The following is a 25,701-nucleotide window of genomic DNA, read 5'->3' as shown; positions in this document are numbered from 1 at the left end:
CAACGATGGATTGGGCCTGTGACATGGGTTTTGTCCTTTTTCAAATATGGCCATAATCATAGAATGTTCCAGACTACACTGACACTCCAAATTTTGAACTGGAGTGTTTGTAAATCAAAAACTCCACATTTGATTTACATTTTCAAATTAAAAAACACTTTACAATTCTTTTGAGAAACAGCACACGGTAAATAATGCCACTTTAAATAAATGACTTGTCACTTCATTTGGGCATAAAAATCTCTCTTAGAGCTTAGAGGTACATATGCATCACATGGTGTTTGTGAAATTAGTTCCAAATACTAGATGTTTGTCTGATTCTTTACAACTGGTTCTATCCACAGGTTATATAACTAAATGTAAAATCCAAAAATAATTCATTTGACCTACCACTCCTGAGTTTAACAAACACTGTCATGTAACAAAGATCGAAACCAAAGACAATGGCAAAAGCTAGAACAAATAAATGAGACCACGTATATATAAAAATCAAAAGAAACCACTTAACATGACTTGTAAGTTTAATATTTTTATAAGTTGTCTGATTCAAAGAAAACGTCAAATATAATAAGTTCTTATGGAGGATCTAAGGTTGGCAGCACGTCTTATCTGGGCACTCTTTGACATGGTTAAGATAGAAAATTGATGAGGGACTGTGGAGATTAAGATACAAGGTTCTCCTGGAAGGCTTATTTTTCCAATCTTCGACTTAATTAACCTTTGAATTTTAAAGATTTCAGGCTATTTTCTGATTGACTTTTGATGCCTATCTCTCACTGTATGATACTTGAAGGTATAAAAAGTCTTTGAAAGGTTCCTACTCTGAGAATTGAGGATCTTTCTAAGAGTGAGCTTTGATTTACAATGATTCGTTTACCTTTATCATCTATTTTGCAAACATTGCATGTAGTTGAAGTAAAAATATAGTTCATCTTATTTTTTAATCTTTAATTTTGGTAAAATATACATAACATAAAAAATACCATCTTAATAATTTTTAAGTGTATAGTTCAGTAGGGTGAAGCACATTTACATTGCTCCAGAATGCTTTTTATCCTACAAGCAATCTCCAGAATGCTTTTCATCCTGTAAAACTATAATTCTGTACTCATTAAACAGTAAGTCTATATTCCCCTGATATCCTTCTCAGCCACCATTCTACTTTCTGCTTCTAGGGATTTGACTATACTAGATACCTTAGATAAATGGAATCATACAGTATTTGTCTTTTTGTGACTGGCTCATTTCACTTAGCATAAGGTGCTCAAAGTTCATTAATGTTGCAGCATGTGTCAGAATTTCCTTCCTTTTTAAGGCTGAATAGTAATAATTCACGGTATGCATAAACCACATTTTCTTTTTCCATTCATCTGTTGGTGGACACTTGCATTGCTTCCACCTTTTGGCTATTGTGAATAATGCTATTATTCACCTTAGGGTGTGAACAAGGGTATATAAATCTCCTGGAGACCTTTTCATGTTTTTAATAAAAATTTTATTCCTAAATATTGGAGAAGAAACAACTTCCAAGACAGTCAATCTAAGATACACACTTCATTCTTTCTTAATAAATTCTGAGTAGATTATATAGATGAGCTATTACCTGAATCATCAGTGTTACAGCTTCTATTGCTTGTGAGGACTTCCTGTGTGAGTCACACAAACTACATTGACCTGATACTGACCTTTCCTTTGCATTTAATGCATGAACAAAATAAGTTATAGATGAAATTAAATGAGATCAGTTGAGACCCCTGATTTTTAAAGCAAAATCAAAACCTGTACTTGATTCTGCTTTGAGAATCATGGAATTATTGGAATGACCATTGGAATGATCTTTAAATAGGTATGTTCCCAGTGAAGGAAAAGATCTCACTTCACCTTTTAAATTTTACCTTACTGACTTAACAGCACTCCCTCCACTATTCATTATCATTTCACTAATTCAGTCCTGCATTCTTTTACATTCTATGAATCTTTATAGAGCCCCTCTCTTTCAGACACCTTTGTAGGTGCTCAGTGTATAGCTAGGAACAACACAAGTTCCTAGCATACATATTTCTTATGTTAGACACTGACATAATGGATGATTGCTATTTATAATAAACAAGTAATAATTCACTTTCCACCAAGCGATTTGTTATTTATGAATAAGTCTTACAAAGGAAATTAGGTGGGCAGTATCGTAGCTTGCATTTTGACAGTGCAACAGGAAGTTCCTGGCTATTTCTGAGAAGGCAATTACCATGCTCTGATATAAGCTTTTAAAGTCACTCTGGCTTTTAAATGGAGAAGAGACCTCGAGTGCCCAGGAGTAAGGACAGAATCACAGGGACCAGTTAGGAAGCTGTTGCTTTAGTCTAGATTAGGAATAATGGCGACCAATCATGGGACTTCACCTTGTGATCCTGTGAGTCAATTCTCCTTAATAACCTCCCTTTCATATATACCTGTATTCTATTAGTTCTATTTTTCTAGAGAACCGTGACTAATACAAACATATTGTTAGTCAGTAGTAATGACAATTACTCATGCCAGTTAAATTTGGGATGTCTGTTACTTGTGACTCTCAAGTCCCACGGCAGGTTGTCTGCAAGCTGAGGAGCAAGGAAGGCCCATAGTGGCTCAGTCTAAGTCCCAAAACATCAAAAGGAGGGAAGCCAACAGTGCAGCCTTCAGTGTGTTGCCAAAGATCCAAGAGTCCCTGGAAAACCACAGGTGTAAGTCCAAGAGTCCAAACAAGAAGAACTTGGAGTGTGATGCTCAAGAGCAGGAAGCATCCTGCACGGGAGAAAGATGAAGGCCAGAAAACTCAGCAAGTCTGCTCTTTCTACCTTCTTCTGCCTGCTTTTTCTAGGCATGCTGGCAGCCAACTGGATCGTGCCTACCCAGAGTGAGTGTGGGTCTGCCTTTCTCACTCCACTGACTCAAATGTTAGTCTCCTCTGGCAACATGGTCACAGATACCCAGGAACAATACTTTGCATCTTTGAATCCAATCAAGTTGACACTCAGTATTAAGCATCACAATGGTTTTGGCCACTTGTGTGTCTCTTTTGTTTTTTAATTCACCTCCTGTCAGATTGCTTATTTTCCTGGTTTAGTTTTTTCCTTATCAATGTACAATAAGTTTTAATATATTAAGGATATTAAACATTTTGAGTGATGCATAATGAGAAGCATATTTTTTCATATTTTAAAATTTGCCTTCAAGTATCCTAATGACTATATCATTCAGATATGTTAAGTTTTTATATAGTCAAATATAAAAATATCATTTTGAATTCTTTTCAGTTTCTCTGAAGGTGGAAGGTAGGGAGAAAGAAGAGCAAACAAAACAAGGCAGACAAACAAAAAGCAACTACCGAGTACTAGGCTTATTACCTGGGTCATGAAATAATCTGTACAACAAACCCTTATGACATGAATTTACCTATATAACAAACCTCCACATGTACTCCTGAACCTAAACTAAAAGTTACAAAAAAGAAACAATAACCCTATCTACGTAGAAGAGATTAAGTAAATTCATGTTTGTGATCTTCTATCTTAAAAGATTTATTTGAGCCTGGACACGGTGGCTCAAGCCTGTAATCCCAGCAATCTAGGAGGCTGAGGTGGGTGGATCGCCTGAGGTTAGGAGTTCGAGACCAGCCTGGTCAACATAGTGAAACCCTGTCTCTACTAAAATTACAAATAATTAGCTGGGCATGGTGGTGGGTGCCTGTAATCCCAGCTACCAGGGAGGCCGAGGCAGGAGAATCACTTGAACCCAGGAAGTGGAGGTTGCAGTGAGCTGAGATCAAACCATTGTATTCGATCCTGGGTGACAAGAAAAAAAAAAAAGATTTATTTGAATTTTTATTATGATGTGTATAGAAATACTGCAAATATTAAAAGTAAAATTATCTTTAATCAAAGACAATAACAGATTACATTGGTATTTTTAATATTGTACTCTGTTTTAATGTATTTTCACCAAATAATACATACATTGTACATTTTTGTATCATTTCATATTTTTTATAACATCTTCAGTATCTGTCTTTATTTTACTTATATTCAGGTATGCTCTTTGTGTTGGACGTTTTCAATTTTCTGCTATTGCAAACGATGTTGCTAAGATACATTGGTAATGAAATCTTTATGGATGTTCATGACTTTCCTTAGCAGCTACTTCTAACATAAGTTGGATTTCAGCAGTATTTCTATTTTAAAACCTCTGCAGGGCAACAGAAGAGTCATTTTGAAGTTGGACTGTGAAGGCAGGCTGCCTTAGGTAGATCCCTCGTCCTGTCCTCTACTAGCTGTGTCACCTGGGCAAGTCACAAACACAAACTCACTGGGTGCCATTTTTCTCACTTCTATAATGTAGAGTCCATCATCTACAATAGTACCTACCTCAATATTGTCATAAATATTAAGTGAGCTAAAACACACACTAGCTTAAAAGTGTGTCTTGGCATTCAGTGAGAAATATACTACTTTTTTTTTTTGAGACGGAGTTTTGCACTTGTTGCCCAGGCTGGAGTGCAATGGCATGATCTCGGCTCACCACAACCTCCGCCTCCTGGGTTCAGGCAATTCTCCTGCCTTGGCCTCCTGAGAAGCTGGGATTACAGGCAAGCGCCACCATGCCCAGCTAATTTTTTTTATTTTAGTAGAGACGGGGTTTCACCATGTTGACCAGGATGGTCTCCATCTCAATTGTCCTAAATATGGTGTCTGTTTACAATTTTTTAAAATATATAGAAATTCCTACTTACAGCAGGCTTTTTTCTTTAAATTATACCTTAAGTTCTGGGGTACATGTGCAGAACATGCACGTTTGTTAAATAGGTATACATGTGCAATAGCGGTTTGCTGCATCCATCACTCCGACATCAACATTAGGCATTTCTCCTAATACTATTTTCCCCTACCCGTCATCCCCCAACAGGCCCTGGTGTATGGTATTCTTCTCCCTGTGTCCATGTGTTCTCATTGTTCAACTCTTACTTATGAGTGGGAACATGTGGTGTTTGTTTTTCTGTTACTGTGATAGTTTGCTGAGAACGATGGTTTCCAGGTTCATCCATGTCACTGTATAGGACATGAACCTATCCTTTTTATGGCTACATAGTATTCCATGGTGTATATGTGCCACATTTTCTTTATCCAGTCTATCATTGATGGGCATTTGGGTTGGTTCCAAGTCTTTGTTAGTGTGAACAGTGCTGTAATAAACATACCTGTGCATGTGTTTTTATAACAGAATGATTTATAATCCTTTGGTCTATACCCAGTAATGGTATTGCTGGGTCAAATGGTATTTCTCTTTCTAGATCCTTGAGGAATGGCCACACTGTCTTCCACAATGGTTACACTAATCTATACTCCCACCAACAGTGTAAAGGTGTTTTTATTTCTTCACATCCTCTCCAGCATCTGTTGTCTCCAGATTTTTTAATGATTGCCATTCTAACTGGCGTAAGATGGAACCTCATTGTGATTTTGAGTTCTCTAATAACAAGTGATGATGAGCTTTTTTTCGTATGTTTGTTGGTTACATAAATTTCTCCTATTAAGTAGTGTCTGTTCATATTCTTTGACCACTTTTTGATGTTTTTTTTTTTCTTGTAAATTTGAGTTCTTCGTAGATTCTGAATATTAGCCCTTTGTCAGATGGGTAGATTGCAAAAATTTTCTACCATTCTGTAGGTTGCCTGTTAATCTAATGATAGTTTCTTTTGCTGTGCAGAAGCTCTTTAGTTTAATTAGATCCCATTTGTATATTTTTGCTTTTGCTGTCATTGCTTTTGGTGTTTAGTCATGAAGTCCTTGCTCATGCCTATGTCCTGAATGGTATTGCCTAGGCTTTATTTTAGGGGTTTTATGGTTTTAGGTCTTATGTTTAAATCTTTAATCCATCTGGAGTTAATTTTTGTATAAAGTGTGTAAGGAAGGGATCCAGTTTCTGCTGTCTGCATATGGCTAGCCAGTTTTCCTGACACCATGTATTAAATAAGGAATCCTTTCCCCATTGCTTGTTTTTGTCAGGCTTGTCAAAGATCAGATGGTTGTAGATGTGTGGTGCTATTTCTGAGGCTTCTGTTCTGTTCCATTGGTCTTTATCTCTGTTTTGATACCAGTCCCATGCTGTTTTGATTACTGTAGCCTTGTAGTATAATTTGAAGTCACGTAGCATGATGCTTCCAGCTTTGTTTTTGTTTTTGCTTAGGATTGTCTTGGCTATGCAGGATGTTTTTGGTTCCATATGAAATATAAGGTGTTTTTTTCCAATTCTGTGAAGAAAGTCAATGGTAGCTCAATGGGGATAGCATTGAATCTATAAATTACTTTGGGCAGTATGGCCATTTTTACAATACGGATTCTTCCTATCTGTGAGCATGGAATGGTTTTCCATTTGTTTGAGTCCTCTCTTATTTCCTTGAACAGTGGCTTGTAGTTTTCCTTGAAGAGGCCCTTCACATCCTTTGTGACTTGTATTTCTAGGTCTCTTTGTAACTATTGTGAATGGGAGTTCACTCATGATTTGGCTCTCTGTTTGTCTGTTATTGTTGTATAGGAATGTTTGTGATTTTTGCACATTGATTTTGTATCCTAAGACTTTGCCAAAGTTGGTTATCAGCTTAAGGAGATATTGGGCTGAGATGATGGGGTCTTCTAAATGTACAGTCATGTCATTTGCAAGTAGAGACAATTTGACTTCCTCTTTTACTAACTGAATACCCTTTATTTCTTTCCTTGCCTGATTTCCCTGGTCAGAACTTCCACTACTATGTTGAATGGGAGTGGTGAGAGAGGGCATCCTTATCTTGTGCTGGTTTTCAAAGGGAATGCTTCCAGTTTTTGCCCATACAGTGTGATATTGGCTGTGAGTTTGTCAAAAATAGCTCTTATTTTGAGATTTGTTCCATCAATACCTAGTTTATTGAGAGTTGTTAGCATAAAGGGCTGTTGAATTTTGTTGAAGGCCTTTTCTGCATCAATTGAGATAATAATGTGTTTTTTGTCTTTGGTTCTATTTATATGATGGATTACATTTATTGATTTGGATGTTGAACCAGTATACAGGCTTGCTATTTTATTTTTAAAATACCATTTGAAAATTTAGAATGTTATATTACTGTTTTAATTTGCATCTACTTTGCTTTCTATCAAGAATAAACATTTTAAATCTATATGTCAGTTGCTGATATATATTTATCCATTTCTGAATTGCTTGCCTAGACATTTTCCAAAATTTTCATTGGGATATTTGTCCCTTATTTAGTAAGATTTAAAAAAATGTATTGATATTAACTCTATACCTTATGTGCTGCAAGTATTACCTCCTGTCAGGTGTAAATTTGTATATGTGTTTTACCTAGTATTTTTTTAGGGGCAGAAACTGTGGTATAATACTCTTTTATAAAAAGATTTTCTATTATCACTAGCATGTTCACTAAATTGCTGGAAACTTAGACATTATATGAGTGAAGTATAAATTTGACAGATTCAAGTTAATAAGGCAAAAGCTTGAATTTAGAATTAGTTATTTTTAAAATGAAAGGATAGTAATATACTTTAGGTTATGTATGAGAGAGAGAGAGTGAGAGAATTGAGTCCTGTTGGCAATTCTTGATAAGATTTAGATCATACCCAGTTGGCCCTGTCTGGAGTAGTTCCATGAAATAAGATCGGTACTTCACCAAAGCTGCAGTTGTTTCATTGTTAAGATCTGCAAGTGGAAGAAGAGTTCCTTCCCTGGGAAAACAAGATCCAGTTTTCTTGGAGACACACAGGCACCCAGATAAAAGTGTAACCTCTTTTCCATTGGTGTGCACCAATTCAGCCTAGGGTGTGAAAATCTCCATTCCTCTCTACTATCTTTAGCTACCACTCTCTGCCATTTCATTATCCACAGGAACAGTCTAGGAGGAGAAATTAAAACTTATTTTGGTTCCTATCTTGTGAACCTATATTTCCAGTGTAAAATCCCACTCATTTGAAGGACAAAATATCCTCTAGATCAATCTCTGACATTTAGAAAACCAGTTTTTATTACAGTAAGGCAAAGTAACTCCTGAAGCTGAAAATTTAGAAAGATTTATAAATATATTCATCTTAAAAATTAATGGTTTCATTATTTATATGTTTGTCTTCAGTTCCTCTGCTGTGTATTTGGACTTATGGCAAAACAAGATTCTTACTTAATTTATTTTCAAATAATTAGTCAACATTTTCAGTTCCATTAATTTAAAACACTATTTCAGCATGCTTTTAGAATATGATATTTATAACATTGAAATTCATATATAAAGTGAACTTTATAAACTACTACACCAGAACAAATACTGTTTTTATCATGGATTTGTCGTATGTTTTACTGTCTGGGAGGCTGTTAAATCCCCTCTTTCTGACTCTTGTCCTCTAACATTTCATTGGCTGATCTTTTCATTCTTCTTCCCAAAAAGAAGTGTTGAACGTCTTAAGAGGAAAAGGAGAAAAAATTAAAACTGTTCCAGAGGGATTTTTTTCTTCTAATTTTTGAAAAAAAAATCTATATAAATTTGTTGGGTTAGCTGTTTATGGCATTTTTCCATGTGAGAATATTACATATATGTATAAATTAATGACTATATATAAATATGTATATATACATATATATGTGTGTATATATATGTGTATATACATATATATGTGTGTGTATATATATATATATAAAATTAATATGTTATTTTATGTCTGTCCTTAAAAAGATAGTCGTAATAATACTCTGTATATTTTGATAATATATGGATATATAATGGCTATGCATTTTTGGATATTTAATATTTTAAAATTTGAATCATTAATGAGATATGGTCTTTCTCATGTATTCTACCAGAGAGTTACTGATAAACAGCAAGACTGCTAGTTGTCACACATTTGCTTTTCATGGGGATATATAGGGACATTACCTTGGTTTAAGTAGTACATTATCCCTTTACGTTTCTTGATAGGCAATCATATGATTGCAGATAGGTGATGTTATTCTTTCCTTTTCTGACAGTAATTACTTATTTTCTTGAGAACTTACTCACCTAGCATGAACTTACAAGATACTGTTAAATAACTGCAGTGAAAATTATTTTACCTTAAAGTTTTGGTGTTTTCTCTAGTTTATGATTTTTTATCATGTTAAAGAAAAATAATCTTTTTTTTTTTTTTTTTTTTGAGACAGAGTCTCACTTTGTTGCCAGGTGCCAGGCTGGAGTGCAGTGGCACAATCTTGGCTCACTGCAACCTCTGCCTCCCGGGTTCAAGCAATTCTCCTGCCTCAGCCTCCTGAGTAGCCGGGACTACAGGGGCACGCCACCACACCCAGCTAATTTTTGTATTTTTTAGTAGAGATGGAGTTTCACCATGTTGACCAGGATGGTCTCGATCTCTTGACCTCGTGATCCACCCACCTCGGCCTCCCGAAGTGCTGGGATTACAGGCTTGATCCACCACCCCGGCCCAAGAAAAATAATCTTTAATAATTAGGAATGGGAATTCATTCTTATCAAATTGCAATTAAAAATGATTATTCAGTCCAGGCACAGTGTTTCATGTCTGTAATCCCAGAACTTTAGGAGGCTGACGTGGGCAGATAGCTTGAGCCCAAAGTTCTAAACCAGCCTAAGCAACACAGTAAGATCCTGTCTCTACAAAAAGTATAAAAACTAGCCAGGCATGGTGGTGCATATAGTCCCAGCTACTCAAGAGACTGAGGCAGGAGAATCACCGGAGGCCAGAAGGTGAGGCTGCAGTGAGCCATGATCACACCACTGCGCTCCAGTCTGGGTGCCAGAATGAAACTGTCTCAAAAAAGAGAAAAAAAAAAAAAAGATCATTCAGTACTTCCTATGACCCCTATCCTAGGAACTTTACCTGTATGATGATTCCTCTGCATCCTCCCAACTCTGTAAATTAGGTACTCTTATAATCCCAGTTATACAAATTAGGATATTATAAAGAATTTAAAAAATCTTTTCAAGTACTATGAAAGTGGTTACTGGGTTTCAGAGTTCTATTCTTAATATCCTATTCATCTCTTTTTGGGACATTTATAAACATAATTTATTATTTATCTTCTTTGACATATCATTGGAATGAATTTTAACTAAAATTTCTATTAAAGTTTTTTCTTTGAGTTACTAAAGCTGGCTATGCTACTCACTGTCTACATAGTAGTGGACTTAGGTTAATAGCACTTATTATGGTATATTTAATTATGTATCTATGTGCTGGCCTAGTATTTTTGTTTAATTTTAGAGATAAGATTTAAAGCATATTAATACTCTTCATACTCCCTTCCCTCACTCCATTTCTCTGGTTCACACTCCAATCTGCTATTCCTACCACATCATTCAAATTAAACTGCATTGTCTATATCATGAGCCTCCTCCATGCTACCTGCCACATTTAATGGTTCTTGCCATCATTACTAACTTAGAGAAGTCTTCCAGACAGCAAGCCAGTCTTGCTATCTTGAAACTCTCTCTTAATTTGGCTTCTGAAACAAAATACTTCCAGGGTGGTTTCTTGTTTTATGATTTTTTCTCTTTTTGTGTTTCAACTTGAACATATAAAAATTAATCTTTAGTTCACTGATTCTACTGCTTATAATAAATCTGATAAACACATCAAAACAATGCTTTGTCTTTGATATTTTATGTATGTATATGTGTACATATTTATAATATTTTCATTTGATCTTTTCTCATTTTTCTGCTGAAGTTTCGCACATGGTTATTCATTTTTTTTTCCATGTTTTCTGATAAGGGTTTTGGCATATTAGTCATAGTTCCTTCAAATTCCTAACTCTCCCACTGTTAATCCCAGTGCCTGAATTATCTTCACGTCTAGTTATATTGTCTGCTTTAGCTCTTGACCCAGTTGTTTTCCTTGCTGTATTTTCTGTCTCGGGATTTTTGATTGAATTCTGTGCATGATGTAGTATAGAGTGAGGTTAAACTGTATTCATGACTGAAAACAGGCATGCCTCTTTATATTGATATATAAAGAGGCTGTTGGTGTGAAAGACTGATTTATTCTTGTCAGGAGTTGAGTTATCTTTGGGTTTTGTTGTTGCTATCATTACCTCTAGTAAAGCACAGGCTTCAAGGCTCTCTAACAGAGAGCTGCTGTTATCTTGTGTAAGAGTGGGAATTGTGATACCACAAGGTTTTTATCAGTATAGGAGTCCTCTCTTATCCAGGAAGAATACATTCTAAGAACTCCAACGAATGCCTGAAACTATGGATAGTACCAACCCCCTGTACTCTCTTTCTTTCTCTTTCTGTCTGTCTGTCTGTCTGTCTGTCTGTCTGTCTGTCTGTCTCTCTCTCTCTCTCTCTCTCTCTATATATATATATATATATATATATATATACACACACACACACACACACACACATATTATATATATAATATATATATATAATGCCATATTTTTCCTACACATACATCCTATAGTAAATTTAATTTATAAATTAGGCATAGTAAGAGATTAACAGCAATAATAAAAGAAAAATTATAACAGTATACTGTAATGAAAGTTGTATGAATATGGTCTCTCCTTCAAAATATCTTACTGTATTATACTCTCCTATTTTCAAACCATGGTTGATTGTGGGTAACTGAAACTGTGGAAGATAAAATCATGTATAAGAGGGACTACTGCTTTTCTTTTCCACCCTTCCTTCAGTTTTTAACCATCCTAGCATGTCTCAACCACAGAGAGGGCTCTTCCAAAGCTCTTTCCCTCTCCCAAAAGTAGACTGCTCTTGTTACTCAGTACTAGGTTCCTGGCAGGGGAAGCAAAGTCCTCAGTTACCCTGCTCCAGTTTCAGGCTTAGCCTCACTCAGTGCATGTCAGTCTTATATTTAGAGCTATCTCAGTGTTACTACCCATTCTGTCCATTGCAGAAATTCTTTTTTTAATCTGTGGTCAGTTTTGGGCAAGAGAGAGTTTACTGTTCTTTTGCTAGCGGTAGCAAACTTCTGCTTAGCATTGGTGTACTATCCCGAGTCAGAGGTGATATTCCACCCATTTTCTTTCAAGCAACAGTGGTTTCTCCAAGTGTCTTTCTCTAGAAACATCCATGTTTGTATGGTTGGAAAGGCTTCCTATTTCTCCCCAAGAGGGAGACAGGTTTTGTTTTTCTATTCATTTCCTAGAATCAGTTATGTTTTGTCTGTACTCTTAGTCTAAAGTATTTGTTGCTCTCTTCCAGTAGTCTATGTGTTTGCTTCGGATGGGAGTATTACATAAATAATCCAAAGACATCTTCTTTCTATTGTCCGTAGATGGTTTACTTCTTCAAAGCTCATGATGGTGTCGTTAGTCCAGAGGCAAATCCAAATGTTTACACATCCAGTTGCCCAGAAATGTAGCCCAAATAAGCATATATTTAGTGAGTTACAGTCTGCCTTCTTTGCATATCCCAGAAAATTTTACTCAACATCTACTAGCCATAGATAAGCCAAATTCTGGAGTTATAAATGACTCCAAGCCACTGCTGTCCTTTGAAAATCTTGGTCCTAGGGACTCCCCATGTTGCTGCTTTGTCACATCATGTAGACACATAAGCCCCACACAAATTATTCTCTTTTGCCCTTGCCCTGTTTTCCTTCTGGATGGTAATCCTGTGCCATTGTCACTGGAAGGTCTCATGCTGTAATAGGCACCCCTTCTGTCCCACCACATATACACATGAAAACCTGTCAAGGTACCACCCTCATAAAGCTCACTGTTTGTTAATGCTACTTTGCTATCATATATTTTATTTTTTTTGATAAGCCTTGAAATCCCTGAACTCACTTCACTTGGCGATGAGGTGATTTTTGGTTATGATCAAGGAATCCATACGGGTCTACCCAGTTAGTAAAATAATCACTGGTCATATTAGTTCTGGACAGCCTTAAGTGATTGGGACTCAAACAGTGGAAAGCCTATATGTTAATTTGGTATGACATTTCTCCATGCTGTATTGTACTCTTAGTATTTTTCATGTCCCTGCCATGTGTTATTAGCCTGGCCAAGCAGAAACACCAATATCTGAGTGACTCCTCATCATTGGAATTGACTTTTGGAGTCAGAGTCCCAGGAAAAGTTGTTAGTGCACCTGTCTGAATCCCCCACTAGGAAGGTGCTCAATACTGTAAGACCTGCAGGCCTGAATTGAAAAGAGGGAGGAGTATATACCTCTAGACCAAGGGTGGCAGATCTGTGACCCCCATAACAGGCTACAGTGGCAAGAGCTCCTTGTAGCTCTGAGACAAGTGGATATCCTTATTCCTGGGGACTGATGAGGCAGAGACATTAGGCTCCTCAGCCCAGCTGGAGGAGTGGCCTTTGAAGCAGCTAGCACACCTCCGTGATACTCAGTTATGTTGTGTGATGTTGTCATTATAGTTTCTCCTTAGAGGATACTGAGGTCCCAAACCATGCACCTAACTACCCTAAGTGTTACTTCAGGTGAATAAAATCAAGGCAATTTACATCTTTGTTCCTTCCAGAACTTTAAAGAAACCACTCTCCTGGTGAGCAGATGTTCCAAACCACAACTCATGTGTTGGTCCTTGTTTATGGCAGCTTCTTACCAGGAGGCCACGCAGAGAGTGAGGAGGGGCCTAAAGTCCTGGGGGAGATCATATGAAGAGAGGAACCTGGGGAAGAGGACTCGTGCTCTCTAGCACAGTGTCACCAGGACAGGGACTGTGATAATTTACCCTCTGCTTGCCAGTGACCACCCACTAAGTAATGAAGACACAAAAATCAGAAGGAGAGGTCCAAGGAGGAGGAGAAGGTTATCATTTGGATGAGGAAATGTGGCCTTTCTCTTATGCTGAGACCCAGTTTCTCTTTAAGGAGCTAGCCTGACAAACAAATGTAAAAGGGCAGTCTGGTTACATAGAGTGCTTTGGTGGGGAGTAAGCTCTACCTAGCAGGAGCTAAATTTAAACCATTGGCTGCCATAGTATTAGATGCAAAAATGGTATTCCTATTAAAGAATTCTGTAAAATTAGTGCAGAAGGTAAGAATAACCCACAGAGGAAGCTTTGGTCCTGGTCCACAGATGACTTGCTGATGTAGATTTGTATGAGTTGGGCAGGTATTCAGCCTACATGAGTCCTTATAACAGCCTGGGCAAAGTGTCAATGGAAAATATTAGCTGAGGCCAAAAACCCTCTCCACCAATTGGGGTTGTAGGAATGGGCTTATCAGTCAACAGATGGCATATAGTATGATGACTTGGCAAGTCTGGCTGAGGCTGAAATATGTCGAGTCTATCCAGCTGTTTCTCGGTGGTGGTGGTGGGGAAGTCCTGAAAAATATAAGTTGTCCTTATTGGCAATCATGGCTAATGCTAAATTAATTCGAAAGGCCATACATACCCTGGATTTAAAAGGTGTTCAGATAGCCATGCCTCAGGATAACCCACAAAAATTAAACGAATAGCCCAAGGACTGGAACTGATGGCCACATCTCATGCCTGGATTATTTTTTGGCTAAAGAAGCAGGTGTACTTGCTAACACATCTTTCTGCAGTGTTTATGGATAGCCAGGAACAGGTCCCAAAGGGGCCATAATGTTACTCCATTCACTAAACATTTAAATGTGTAAAAGTCTCTTCCTTTTCTATTCTCCGGATTTTCTTCCCCTAAATGGGCAGACTACCCGCAAACAGAATTTGAAAATCGTAGCATGTGCCCTTATTGGATTCTGGGTCATTAGATTCCTTTATGACTCACTGGCTCCAAACTCAGGCTTTATGAAGTAATATACAGCTCGGATTATAAAACGACATGGGGCAAAGGGATGGGTTGCTATATACATGAGCCAAAAATAGCCTTGTGTTGTTTATGTCTTCACACCAGACTGGGACCACTGAGCTCAAAAACCTGTCAGAGCTAAAATCCAAATTTTTACATATCCAGTTGCTTTAAATATATCCCAAATGAGCATATTTTTAGCTATTTGCGAACCTGCCTTTGCATATTCCATAAAACAGCACCCAACATCTGCTAGCCATAGATTATACAAACCCTAGGATTTAAAAATACTCCAGGCTGCATAATTCTCTGACCCAGAGATTCACCGTCATGGTGGACACTTAAATTCCCTTTCCAGTTCCTCTCCCCTGAGAGCACTAGCTCTCCTGACCTCTTGCCCCTATGAGTGGTCCACCCTGCTCCCGTTGTCCCTGGAAGATCTCTGACAGAGAGGGAATTTCCCTCCTCAGGCTAACTTGTCAAATTACTCCCCAGACTCCTGTGTGTTACTACCACTTGGTTGTTTGCAGGCTGATCAGCCTGCAAATCCCTGAATTCATTACGGAAAAGAACAGTCTGGGAAAGTAGACTTGGCTTTTCACTACCCCAAAGCCTATCTGCTAATACCCAAAAGGGGTAGAGATTCCCAAAATGAATTGTGAGATAGACAGATTACGGGGAAATGTTGGGAATGCCCAGGTTTCCATTCATTTTAAGTAAACGGTGGGAGATAAAACGAAGCTGCATTTTATTACATAACATGAATTGGGCTTCAGTTCAATGGCTAGGTTATAAGCACAGTATCTTCTGAGTTTGACCACATTCTGCTACTTCCTCTGCTACCTCTCTAGACTAAAGCACTGTGATCTTTTCCTTGGACAATTACAACATTCCTAGTGTCCTTGCAACTTAGATATTCTACTCCCATGATGTCTGATGTCTATTCTCTATGTGACAGTTTTCTTTTTCTTTCTTTTTTTTTTTTTTGAGACAGTTTCACTCTTGTTGCCCATCCTGGAGTGCAAAGGTGTGATCTTGGCTCATTGCAACCTCTGTCTCCCAGGTTCAAGCGATTCTCTTGCCTCAGCCTCCTGAGTAGCTGAGACTACAGACGCCTGCCACCACACCTGGCTAATTTTTGTATTTTTAGTAGAGACAGCGTTTTACCATGTTGGCCAGGCTGGTCTTGAACTCCTGACCTCAGGTGATCCACCAGTCTCAGCCTCCCAAGTGCTGGGATTACAAGTGTGAGCCACCGTGCCCGGCCTGTGATGGTTTTTAAAAATGTAAGTCAAATTATTTCACGTTACCATTTGTTCTCTCACTTTATCTCCAATCACTTTCTTTTTTGTTCTGTCTACTGATATGTTTAAGAGAAGCAAGGAGGAATGTAATATCAGTCATGTTCTTGCCTTAGGCACTTGCATTGGCTGTTCTCCTGGCCAGGAGTGCTCTTTCCTACTTATTTCTGTGGGCTTCCCCAGGACCTTATCTAGAATAACCTTCCTCCTGTCCATTGCATACCCTGTTTGCTTTGTCTTCATAGCATTTTAGACATCCAGCATGCCTTTGTTTCTTTCCTATCTCCCACTGAAATATAAGCATTGGAAGGGTGGGAACACCATCTTGGTTTTATTCACTGTCTCTCGAAAGCCTCATTCTTGACAGGTCCTCTGCACATCTCTTTGGACTTAATGGGCCAGTGTTTAAAATCAATATTTAGCAAAAGGAAAATACTACTTTCAGAGAAGAAACTTCATAATATGAGAATTTGAGTACCAACAAATTAACTATTACTACAATTTTTAAATTGTAATCAAAGAGTCAAATTTTATAAGTTTGGCATTGAAGGACACAAATGTTAATTTCCTAGTGCCTTCATCTACAAGCTTGCTTCCGTCATGGTTTTTTCCGACCAAGATAGTTTTTTCACTCGTTCAGCTGACAGTGTTCAACTGGTAGCTGCCGCCTAATTATTTCATTTTTCACTCCCTATCTCCTGACATAACCCCTGAACTTGATTTGTGTTACATAATGCAATTTCTTTGAAGCAATCTTATAAATTAAAGCTTCATGCAGTATTTCAAAAAAGATGTTTTCTGAATATTTTCAGAGTTTAGGCTTAGAATTATTGCCTTCGCTCATATATCTTATCTCTAATATTGCTTTGCATTCACTTGCTGTTTGACATAATCCCTGTGGGAAGAATACCCTTAAGACCCGGAAATGCAGAAATGAAAGCAATGTAATTAGTTTTCAAGATAACAAAATTGCCTTTGATTTATTGTCTGTAGCTCAGTTTCCATTTAATGAATATTAATTTTAGCATCTTACGTGAGTGGAATCATGGAAGAATTTTTGCAGCAGATAAAATATTAAAAATTTATAAAGTTTTGAAATTACTCTGGTTACTTCAGCAGTATCCATCACACTCACTGCATTTTCCGTTTGAAACTATTGATGAAAGAGGTCAATGCTGGTTGGCTATGGGTTGTCTTGTAAATAAATTATTAAAGATTTATTTTATTCAATAAATCTTTTTGATCTGTAATTGCAATTTTACCACATTTGAATATCTTGCATAGGTATTCTAGAGGGCAGCGCTCAAATGTCTTATATATTATGTAGTTTTTCTTCCGCTACAAAAAAATGCAAAACTCCCAGTACATTCCTGATAAGGCAATGGAATTTTTTTTTTTTTTTTTTTTTTGAGACGGAGTTTCGCTCTTGTTACCCATGCTGGAGTGCAATGGCGCAATCTTGGCTCACCACAACCTCCGCCTCTTGGGTTCAGGCTGCCTCAGCCTCCGGAGTAGCTGGGATTACAGGCACGCACCACCATGCCCAGCTAATTTTTTTTTTGTATTTTTAGTAGAGACGGGGTCTCATCATGTTGACCAAGATGGTCTCGATCTCTTGACCTCATGATCCACCTGCCTCGGCCTCCCAAAGTGCTGGGATTACAGGCTTGAGCCACCGCGCCCGGCCGGCAATGGAATTTTTAAAATATTATTTTGTACTACAATTTCTTTCTGAATGCACAATTAATGGGTGTTAAAACAGTGTATGCTTTTGGCTTCTTAAAGCTTACTTAAAGCGTAGACCACATGGGTGCCATTTGCAACATCAGTGGCATAACATTGTTTTAAAAATTATTTTCTGTTTTATATGTATTTCTTCAATGAAATTCACTGTGTTATTATTTTACATGGGATACAAAATTCTCTGAGCTAGCAAGCAAACAGAGGTATAGTGGAAATCACTGTAACTCCACTGGGCCATCAAACCTTTAAAATTCAAAAATGGTTGGGTATCAATATCAGTCCTATTGACGTGTTTCATTAATATTTTCTTCTACAGTCAGAACTATAGGACAAATTTTATTTAAATACTTTTGTAATAATTGTTTTGAAATTTAATTAGTGAAAAATATTGGTTCTTGGGATACCTTTATTTGCCTCTAATTTTTTCCTTCTTCAGACTATTTATTTATATTGTTTATTGCTTTGAATCAAAGTAATTTAGTGTGAATGTTTTCTATATAATTTTGAAAATTTTTCTTTTCATGAAAATGTAGTTTTTAATTCATCCTTATAGATATGAAAATTCATGAGTAGGATGCTTTTAAATAAGCTGTAAAGTATAGGTGAAATTAACTAAAATTTAAGGATTGCTGTATATAATAGGAATGCCAGTATGTAATTACTCTATTAAGTACTAGAATTATGATAACAATTTCTCTCTTTTTAAAATAATTTCTATTATATAGATTTTTAAATATTGTTGCTTTTTATTAGAAGTATGTTTCTCATATAGTTAGTTATGCAGAATCTATCTAGTATTCTCAAATTAACTATATTACTCTATTCAGCTGCTTGAAATTGTTTAATATTGATTTTTATATATAAAGTTAATGGCTTTCAGTCATTAATTATGGAATAATTTTTCTTGCAATAATACATACAAATATTTCATCCAACTGATACAATTTTAAAATATAGCATATAAAAGGGTTTCATTCAAGTTACAGCTAGAATATTTGCCTTCATTTGATTATGAATATTTAGATATTAACAATACATTTCAATGGTATGCCTATTCATATTACCGAAGCTGTTATACTGATTAGATATTATATCAACAGATTATGGCTCATGTACAAATTTGTGGGTACCAGTAATAACTCTGGAGTAGAGTTTGAGCCTCCTAAAGAAGCCACACAGGAGCTTTTGGCAGGATTCCACCACCGAAGCCGGTCTCCTGTACACCAATAACCAAGGGCTGAACCAAGAATAAAAGAACAGGCACACTTTTCTTTTACCTAGCATTCACACAAGAAGAAAGATGATGTGACATTATCTCAGCATACATATTGGGAGAGAATATGTTTGGAAAAAGCATCTGTTCATTCTGCAAAGCTTTATTGGGCATCTTCTCTGTGTCAGGCACATTCTGTTAGTCAATGGGCATACAGCCCTACAGAAAAGAGACTAAGACCCCATTCTAGTGGAGTAGACAGGCAGTATACAGATAAACAATTAGCGTTTTCCCAGTCAGTTTCTATGAAGACAAATAATACAAATCAAGGAAACAAGGGGATTGCAGCTTCTATATTAGAGAGGTGGGTCAGGGAAGATCTCTCTGGGATTTTCTGATAGTTGACAAAAGGTCTAAATAAAGTGAGGACATGAATTTGTGAATATCTGGAGGAAGAGCTTTCTAAGCAGAGAGAACAGCATGCACAGAAGCCTATGGTGTGAACATGCTTACTGTATTTAACTAACTGAAAGGAAGCATATTTGAATAACTGAAAATGGTTGCTGTATATTACCATTTTCAATTACAGGGCCTTTTACAATGTGTTAAGTTCCAGAAACTCATTTTTAACAACAAGAACAACAAAACAAAATTCTTTTTGTTTTTTTTTGAGATGGAGTTTCGCTCTTGTTACCCAGGCTGGAGTGCAATGGCGCAATCTCGGCTCACGGCAACCTCCGCCTCCTGGGTTCAGGCAATTCTCCTGCCTCAGCCTCCTGAGTAGCTGGGATTACAGGCACACACCACCATGCCCAGATAATTTTTTGTATTTTTAGTAGAGACGGGGTTTCACCATGTTGACCGGGATGGTCTCGATCTCTTGACCTCGTGATCCACCTGCCTCGGCCTCCCAAAGTGCTGGGATTACAGGCTTGAGCCACCGCGCCCAGCCAACAAAATTCTTAAATAACAACTATTTTTAAGAAACAGCAGCATGTCCTGTATAGCTGGGTAGCAGCAGTTTTCATAGTTTACGGCTATAAAGTTAAGTATGTGGGAGCGCCACAGAGGCAAGGAGCTGTGTTTTGACATCAAACCAATTGTCCTGACAGAAGGAGTAATGAATGACACTTTGAAGTAAAAATTGGAGGTGTGGTGTGAGATTATGCATTTAAAGATTAATTACAATAGGGTCAAATTGTACCTAAGTGTGTGTGTGTTTCTTTTTCCCAGTCTGTTGCTTACTTTGTTGTAGTTCTTATATTTTAATAGAATTATACATATTCCTTAAGCTACTATATGGCAATATTTTATATGTTCAAGCATCTAATGTTCAAATGTGGCATTTAGGGCCTTGTGAGAAAATTATCTACTATTTGTATCACATGCTCAAGTGCAAGATCAAATAAAATGAGTATAGTTTAAAAAAGCAGAAAGGTCACTCTGTAAATCTGTCAGTCTAAAAACAGTAATGCTACTGTCACTGAGATCTCAAACATCTGAACTTTTTATGAGTTATTTCAGTAAAACAGTTACTCTTGCTATATTCTTGGAGTAAATGGCATTATAAGATCCTCGTTCTTCTGTCTTTTCTGCCTTTGTCTAGTTTACAACATGGATGTACTAAATGGTTTAAAAGGAAAAAGGGATTATAATACTATTGAAAGACTTCTGGTTTCTGGGCCATCAGAGAAGGAGCTTAGAAGCTGCCACTCCATCTCAACAATAAGTAAAAAGCTGGAAAAACAGCAACTCTTTTCAGATTCATCAGAACGCTGAGGTCACAGGGCAAACTTGCTGCCCTCATTATTGGAGAGACAGATAAGCATAACCAGAGAATCAGAGCTTACTGGAGCAGACACAGACCCGCAGGACCCACCCCAGAACTAATGCTGGCATGGGCATATCTGAACTGTAGTTGACAAGCTGCTGGAGGTGCAGTGTGGACAAGTCTGAGAACTTCCAGGGAGATCCAATTGTAGAGGGCCCCACTCTTTTGTGAGTTCTCTGCCAGCTTCTCACAGTGCAGATTGTTGAAAATTCCCTAAGGCTTCCAGCAGGGACTCGGGGGGAAAAGCCATTCCTGAAATGCAGCAGAGGACTCTGCTCTCTCTCACTAGGCCTGCCTTCCAGAAAAATTAAGCCACTGGGGTTTTACTAGAGGATAACTTACATGGGGAAGGAAAATGCCTAACTTTTCTACATTTCCTGTACCACCTAAGAAGGTGGGGGTAGGGGGTAGAAATCCCAAACAAACTGAAAAGCATTAGTGAAGTTTCTAGTCCAAAGCACAGGCTTATTAAAAGACTGAGACGTGAGACCTAATCATAGGAGTATAAAATGCTTCCCCTCCTCTACATAGTACATCACATTACTGGAGGCGCTATTTATCACAGTTCTGTTTACCCAGTGCATGGTATCCTCTATCAATGAGAAATTACAAGGCACACTAAAAAGTGAAAACAAACAAACAAAAAACAGTTTAAACAGAGCAAACATCAGAACCAGATATGGCCAGGATGTTGGAATGATGGATTTAAAACAAGGATTAATATGCTCAGGTCTCTAATGAAAAGAGTAAACAATATGTAAGAAGAGATGGGTAATGTAAGCAGAAAGATAGGTATTCTAAGAAAGAGTCAAAAAGAAATGCTAAGGATCAAAACATGGTAAGAGAAATGAAAAATGCCTTTGATGAACTCACCAGTAGATTGGACACAGCTGAGGAAAGAAACTCTTAGCTTGAGGATATGTCAATAAAAACATTCAAAATTAAAAAGCAAAGAAAAAAAGGAACAAAATATTCAAGAACAGTGGAATAACTATAAAATACTCAAAATGTGAATACCAGGGAAGAATAAAAAGGAAAATAGAAGCAATATTTGAAGCAATAATGACTGAGAGTTTCCACAAATTAATGGCATACAACAAACCACAGACCTGGGAAGTTCAGAAAACACCAACCATGATAAATGCTCCTCAAAACCTTGCACATAGGCACATTTGTAGGCATGCTATATTTGAAAGTGGACTTGAATTACCTAGTTAAAGGTAACCACTCAGGCAATCCCTGAAAGAAATTTTAAAAAGTAGTATAATATGCTAAGGAAGGAAAAAAAGTAAAATCATGTAGAATAATATAGATCTTACGATCCTGACAATAAGTTTGAATGTTAGTAGTCTAAAATCAGTTAAAAGATAAATTTTGTCAGAGTGGAACAGAATAAACAAAGACCCAATTTTATGTTGTCTATAAGAAATCCATTTTAAATAAGACACAGATTAAAAACAAAAGGGTGGAGAAGGTTACGGCATGCTAATTAAAAGAAAATTGGAGTAGCTACATAAATTTCAAAGAGAATAGACTTCAGAGCAAGGAACGTTATCAGGGATAGAAAAAGGCATTACAAAACAATATAGCAGTAAATTCTCCAGGAAGACATCCACACTTTTATTCAAAATGTACAAATCCAGTAAGCAGAAAATCAGTAAGAACAAAGCTGAATTCAATGACTACATCAATCTACTGGATATAATTGACATTAACTAAATATAATTCACATGCCACCTTTTTCAACAACAGTATCATTCTTCTAAAGCCCACATAAAACTTTTTACCAAGATAAACAATATTTGGGGCCATAAAACACACCTTAACTTATTTAAAAGACCAGAAATTATACAGTGTATGCTCAGACCACAATGGAATTATACAAAGAACAAATAACAGAAAGATAGGTTAAAAAAAAATCCCCAAATACCGAGAGATTAAACATACCTCTAAACAACACATGGTTCAGAAAAGAAATCCTAAGAGAGTTTTGTAAGGATTTTGAGCTAAATAAAAATGAAAATATAACTTATCAAAGGGGATATAGTGAAATTATTTTGTACTGAAAAATTTATAAAATGGAATGCATATATTAGAAAATAATAAAAAGCTAAAATCAATAAGCTTCCATTTTAGAAAACCCGAAAAGGAAGAGCAAGTTAAATCCAAAGTAAGTAGAAGAGTATAAATAATAACAAAGCAGGAATAAATAAAATCAAAAACAGGAAATCAGTAGAGAAATGAATGCAGCCGAAAGCCAGCTCTTTGAAAAGATCAGGAAGATTGAAAATCCTTTATCTGCCTAAGGAAAGAGGAGAGAGGACACAAATTACTAAGATTAGAAATGGAACAATGCAAACAACTCTGTGCCCAGCCATTTAATAATTGGACAAAATGAACCAACTCTTTGGAAGACCATCTTCCAAAAGATTATTATTTCTCACATAAAAAAAATTACTCTCTGAATAAGTCTATATCTATCAAAGAATTTGAATTAATATAATAATCTGTCCAAACAAAGTACTAGGTCCAAGTGGTTTCACCCATGAATTCTTTTTTTTTTTTTTTTTTTTTTTTTTGAGACGGAGTTTCACTCGTTACCCAGGCTGGAGTGCAATGGCGCAATCTCCACTCACCGCCTCCCCCTCCTGGGTCCAGGCAATTCTCCTGCCTCAGCCTCCTGAGTAGCTGGGATTACAGGCACATGCCACCATGCCCAGCTAATTTTTTGTATTTTTAGTAGAGACGGGGTTTCACCATGTTGACCAGGATGGTCTCGATCTCTTGATCTCGTGATCCACCCGCCTCGGCCTCACAAAGTGCTGGGATTACAGGCTTGAGCCACCGTGCCCGGCCTCACCCATGAATTCTACTGAATATTTATGACAGATTCTAGACCAATTTTCTACAATATCTTCCAAAAGGTAGAAGCAGAGGGAATACTTCCTAACTTACTCTATGAAGCCAGCATAACCATAATCCCAAAACTAGACAAAGGCATTTCAAGAAAAGAAAATGGCAGTTCAATGTGTGTCATGGAGATAGAGGCAAAAATCAACAATAAAATATTAGTAAATTTAATCCAACAATGTATAAAAAGAGATACATACCATTACTAAATGAGATTTATCTCAAGTACCTAGGGCTAGATCAGCACCTGAAAATCAATGAGTGTAATACATGACATCAACAGGCTGAAGAAAGAAAAATCACATGATCGTATCAATATGTACAGAAAAAAACCTTTGACAAGATTCAACACTCTTTTTTTTAAATTTTTTATTGCATTTTAGGTTTTGGGGTACATGTGCAGAACATGCAAGACAGTTGCATAGGTACACACATGGCAGTGTGTTTTGCTTCCTTTCTCCCCTTCACCCACATTTGGCATTTCTCCCCAGGCTATCCCTCCCCATCTCCCCCTCCCACTGGCCCTCCCCTTTTCCCCCCAATAGACCCCAGTGTTTAGTACTCCCCTCTCTGTGTCCATGTGTTCTCATTTTTCATCACCCGCCTATGAGTGAGAATATGCGGTGTTTCATTTTCTGTTCTTGTGTCAGTTTGCTGAGAATGATGTTCTCCAGATTCATCCATGTCCCTACAAATGACACAAACTCATCATTTTTGATTGCTGCATAATATTCCATGGTGTATATGTGCCACATTTTCCCAATCCACTCTTTCATGATAAAAACGCTCAACAGACTAGGAGTAATGGGGAGCTTCCTCAATTTGACCTATAAAGAACATCTCCAACAAATTGCTAACACATTTAATGATGAAACATTTGAAGCTATTTCACTAATATCAGGAATAAAGCAAGTATGTTCCCCCTTAACACTGCTTTTCAATATTATGCTGGAAGTCCTAGCATATGAAATAAGACAAGGAGAGGAAATAAAACATATAAAGACTGGGAAGGAAGAAATAAAACCTTCTTTGCTGCTGACTTGATTGCCTATGTAGAAAAGCCGAAAGAATCAACAAGGAGCTCTTGAAACAAGTAAGTGATGACAGCAAAGTGGCAGGATACAAAGTTTATGCACGAAAGTCAATTCCTTTCCAAATACTGTCAATAAATGATTGGAATTTTAAGTTAAAAGCACATCACCATTTACATTAGCACTCCCAAAGATAAATACTTAGGTATAGATCTAGCAAACTACATGTATGTATACAATTTATATGAGAAAAACTACAAAACTCTGATGACAAAATTTAAAAGAACTAAATACATGGAGAGCTATTCCATATTAATAAATACTCCATGCTGGTACTGTAAAGACATCAGTTCTTTCCACCTGGATCTATAGATTCAGTGCAATCCCAATCAATATCCCAGCAAGTGATTTTTAAAACTAGCTTTAAAGTTTATACAAACAGGTTAAAAATTCCACACAATATTAAAGGATTACAAAGGTGGAGGACTGATAGTACACAACTTCAAGACTCTAAAGGTATAATACACTTTGTTGGATTGGTTTAAAAAAAAAAACACTGGCAGAAAACATTTAGAAAAGACACATCTGATAAAGGACTACTATCCAAAATATACAAACAACTCCTAAAATGCAATAGTAAGAAAACACATGGCTTGATTAAAAAATAGGCAAAAAAGCTGAGCATACACCTCAGTAAAGAATATGTTCAGGTGGCAAATAAGACTAGGGAAATATGTTCAATATCACATGCCCTTAAGGAATTACAAATCAAAGCAAAACAACGATGAGATGCCGCTACACAACTATTAGAAGAGCCGAAGTGCAAAACAGGATGTGCAGCAATAGGAGCTCATTCTTTGCTGGTGGAAATAGAGGTAAAATG

The 25,701-nt window shown here is 36.9% G+C and overlaps 1 protein-coding gene and 1 long non-coding RNA gene across 4 annotated transcripts in view; one reads left to right on the top strand and one right to left on the bottom strand.

Annotated features, from left to right (window-relative positions):
• Window positions 1-25,701, bottom strand: part of LOC103787459 (uncharacterized) — a 426,173-nt gene that overhangs the window by 29,919 nt on the left and 370,553 nt on the right. Inside the window, exon 9 of one of the 2 annotated variants that reach the window (XR_013525505.1) lies at window positions 22,470-23,179. The exons of the other annotated variant lie outside the window; for it this stretch is intronic. This is a non-coding gene — a long non-coding RNA (uncharacterized LOC103787459). Of the gene's footprint in view, window positions 1-22,469; window positions 23,180-25,701 lie in introns of those variants that run through there. 2 annotated transcript variants of the gene reach the window in all.
• LOC144578932 (uncharacterized) overlaps window positions 1-25,701 on the top strand; it is a 324,136-nt gene that overhangs the window by 218,463 nt on the left and 79,972 nt on the right. The window lies entirely within an intron of this gene.

The sequence above is a fragment of the Callithrix jacchus genome, chromosome 13 (genome assembly GCF_049354715.1).
Source record: "Callithrix jacchus isolate 240 chromosome 13, calJac240_pri, whole genome shotgun sequence".
Taxonomy (NCBI): Eukaryota; Metazoa; Chordata; class Mammalia; order Primates; family Cebidae; genus Callithrix; species Callithrix jacchus.
Note: the sequence above shows the minus strand (reverse complement) of the source record. Positions and strands in the feature narration are given on the sequence as shown.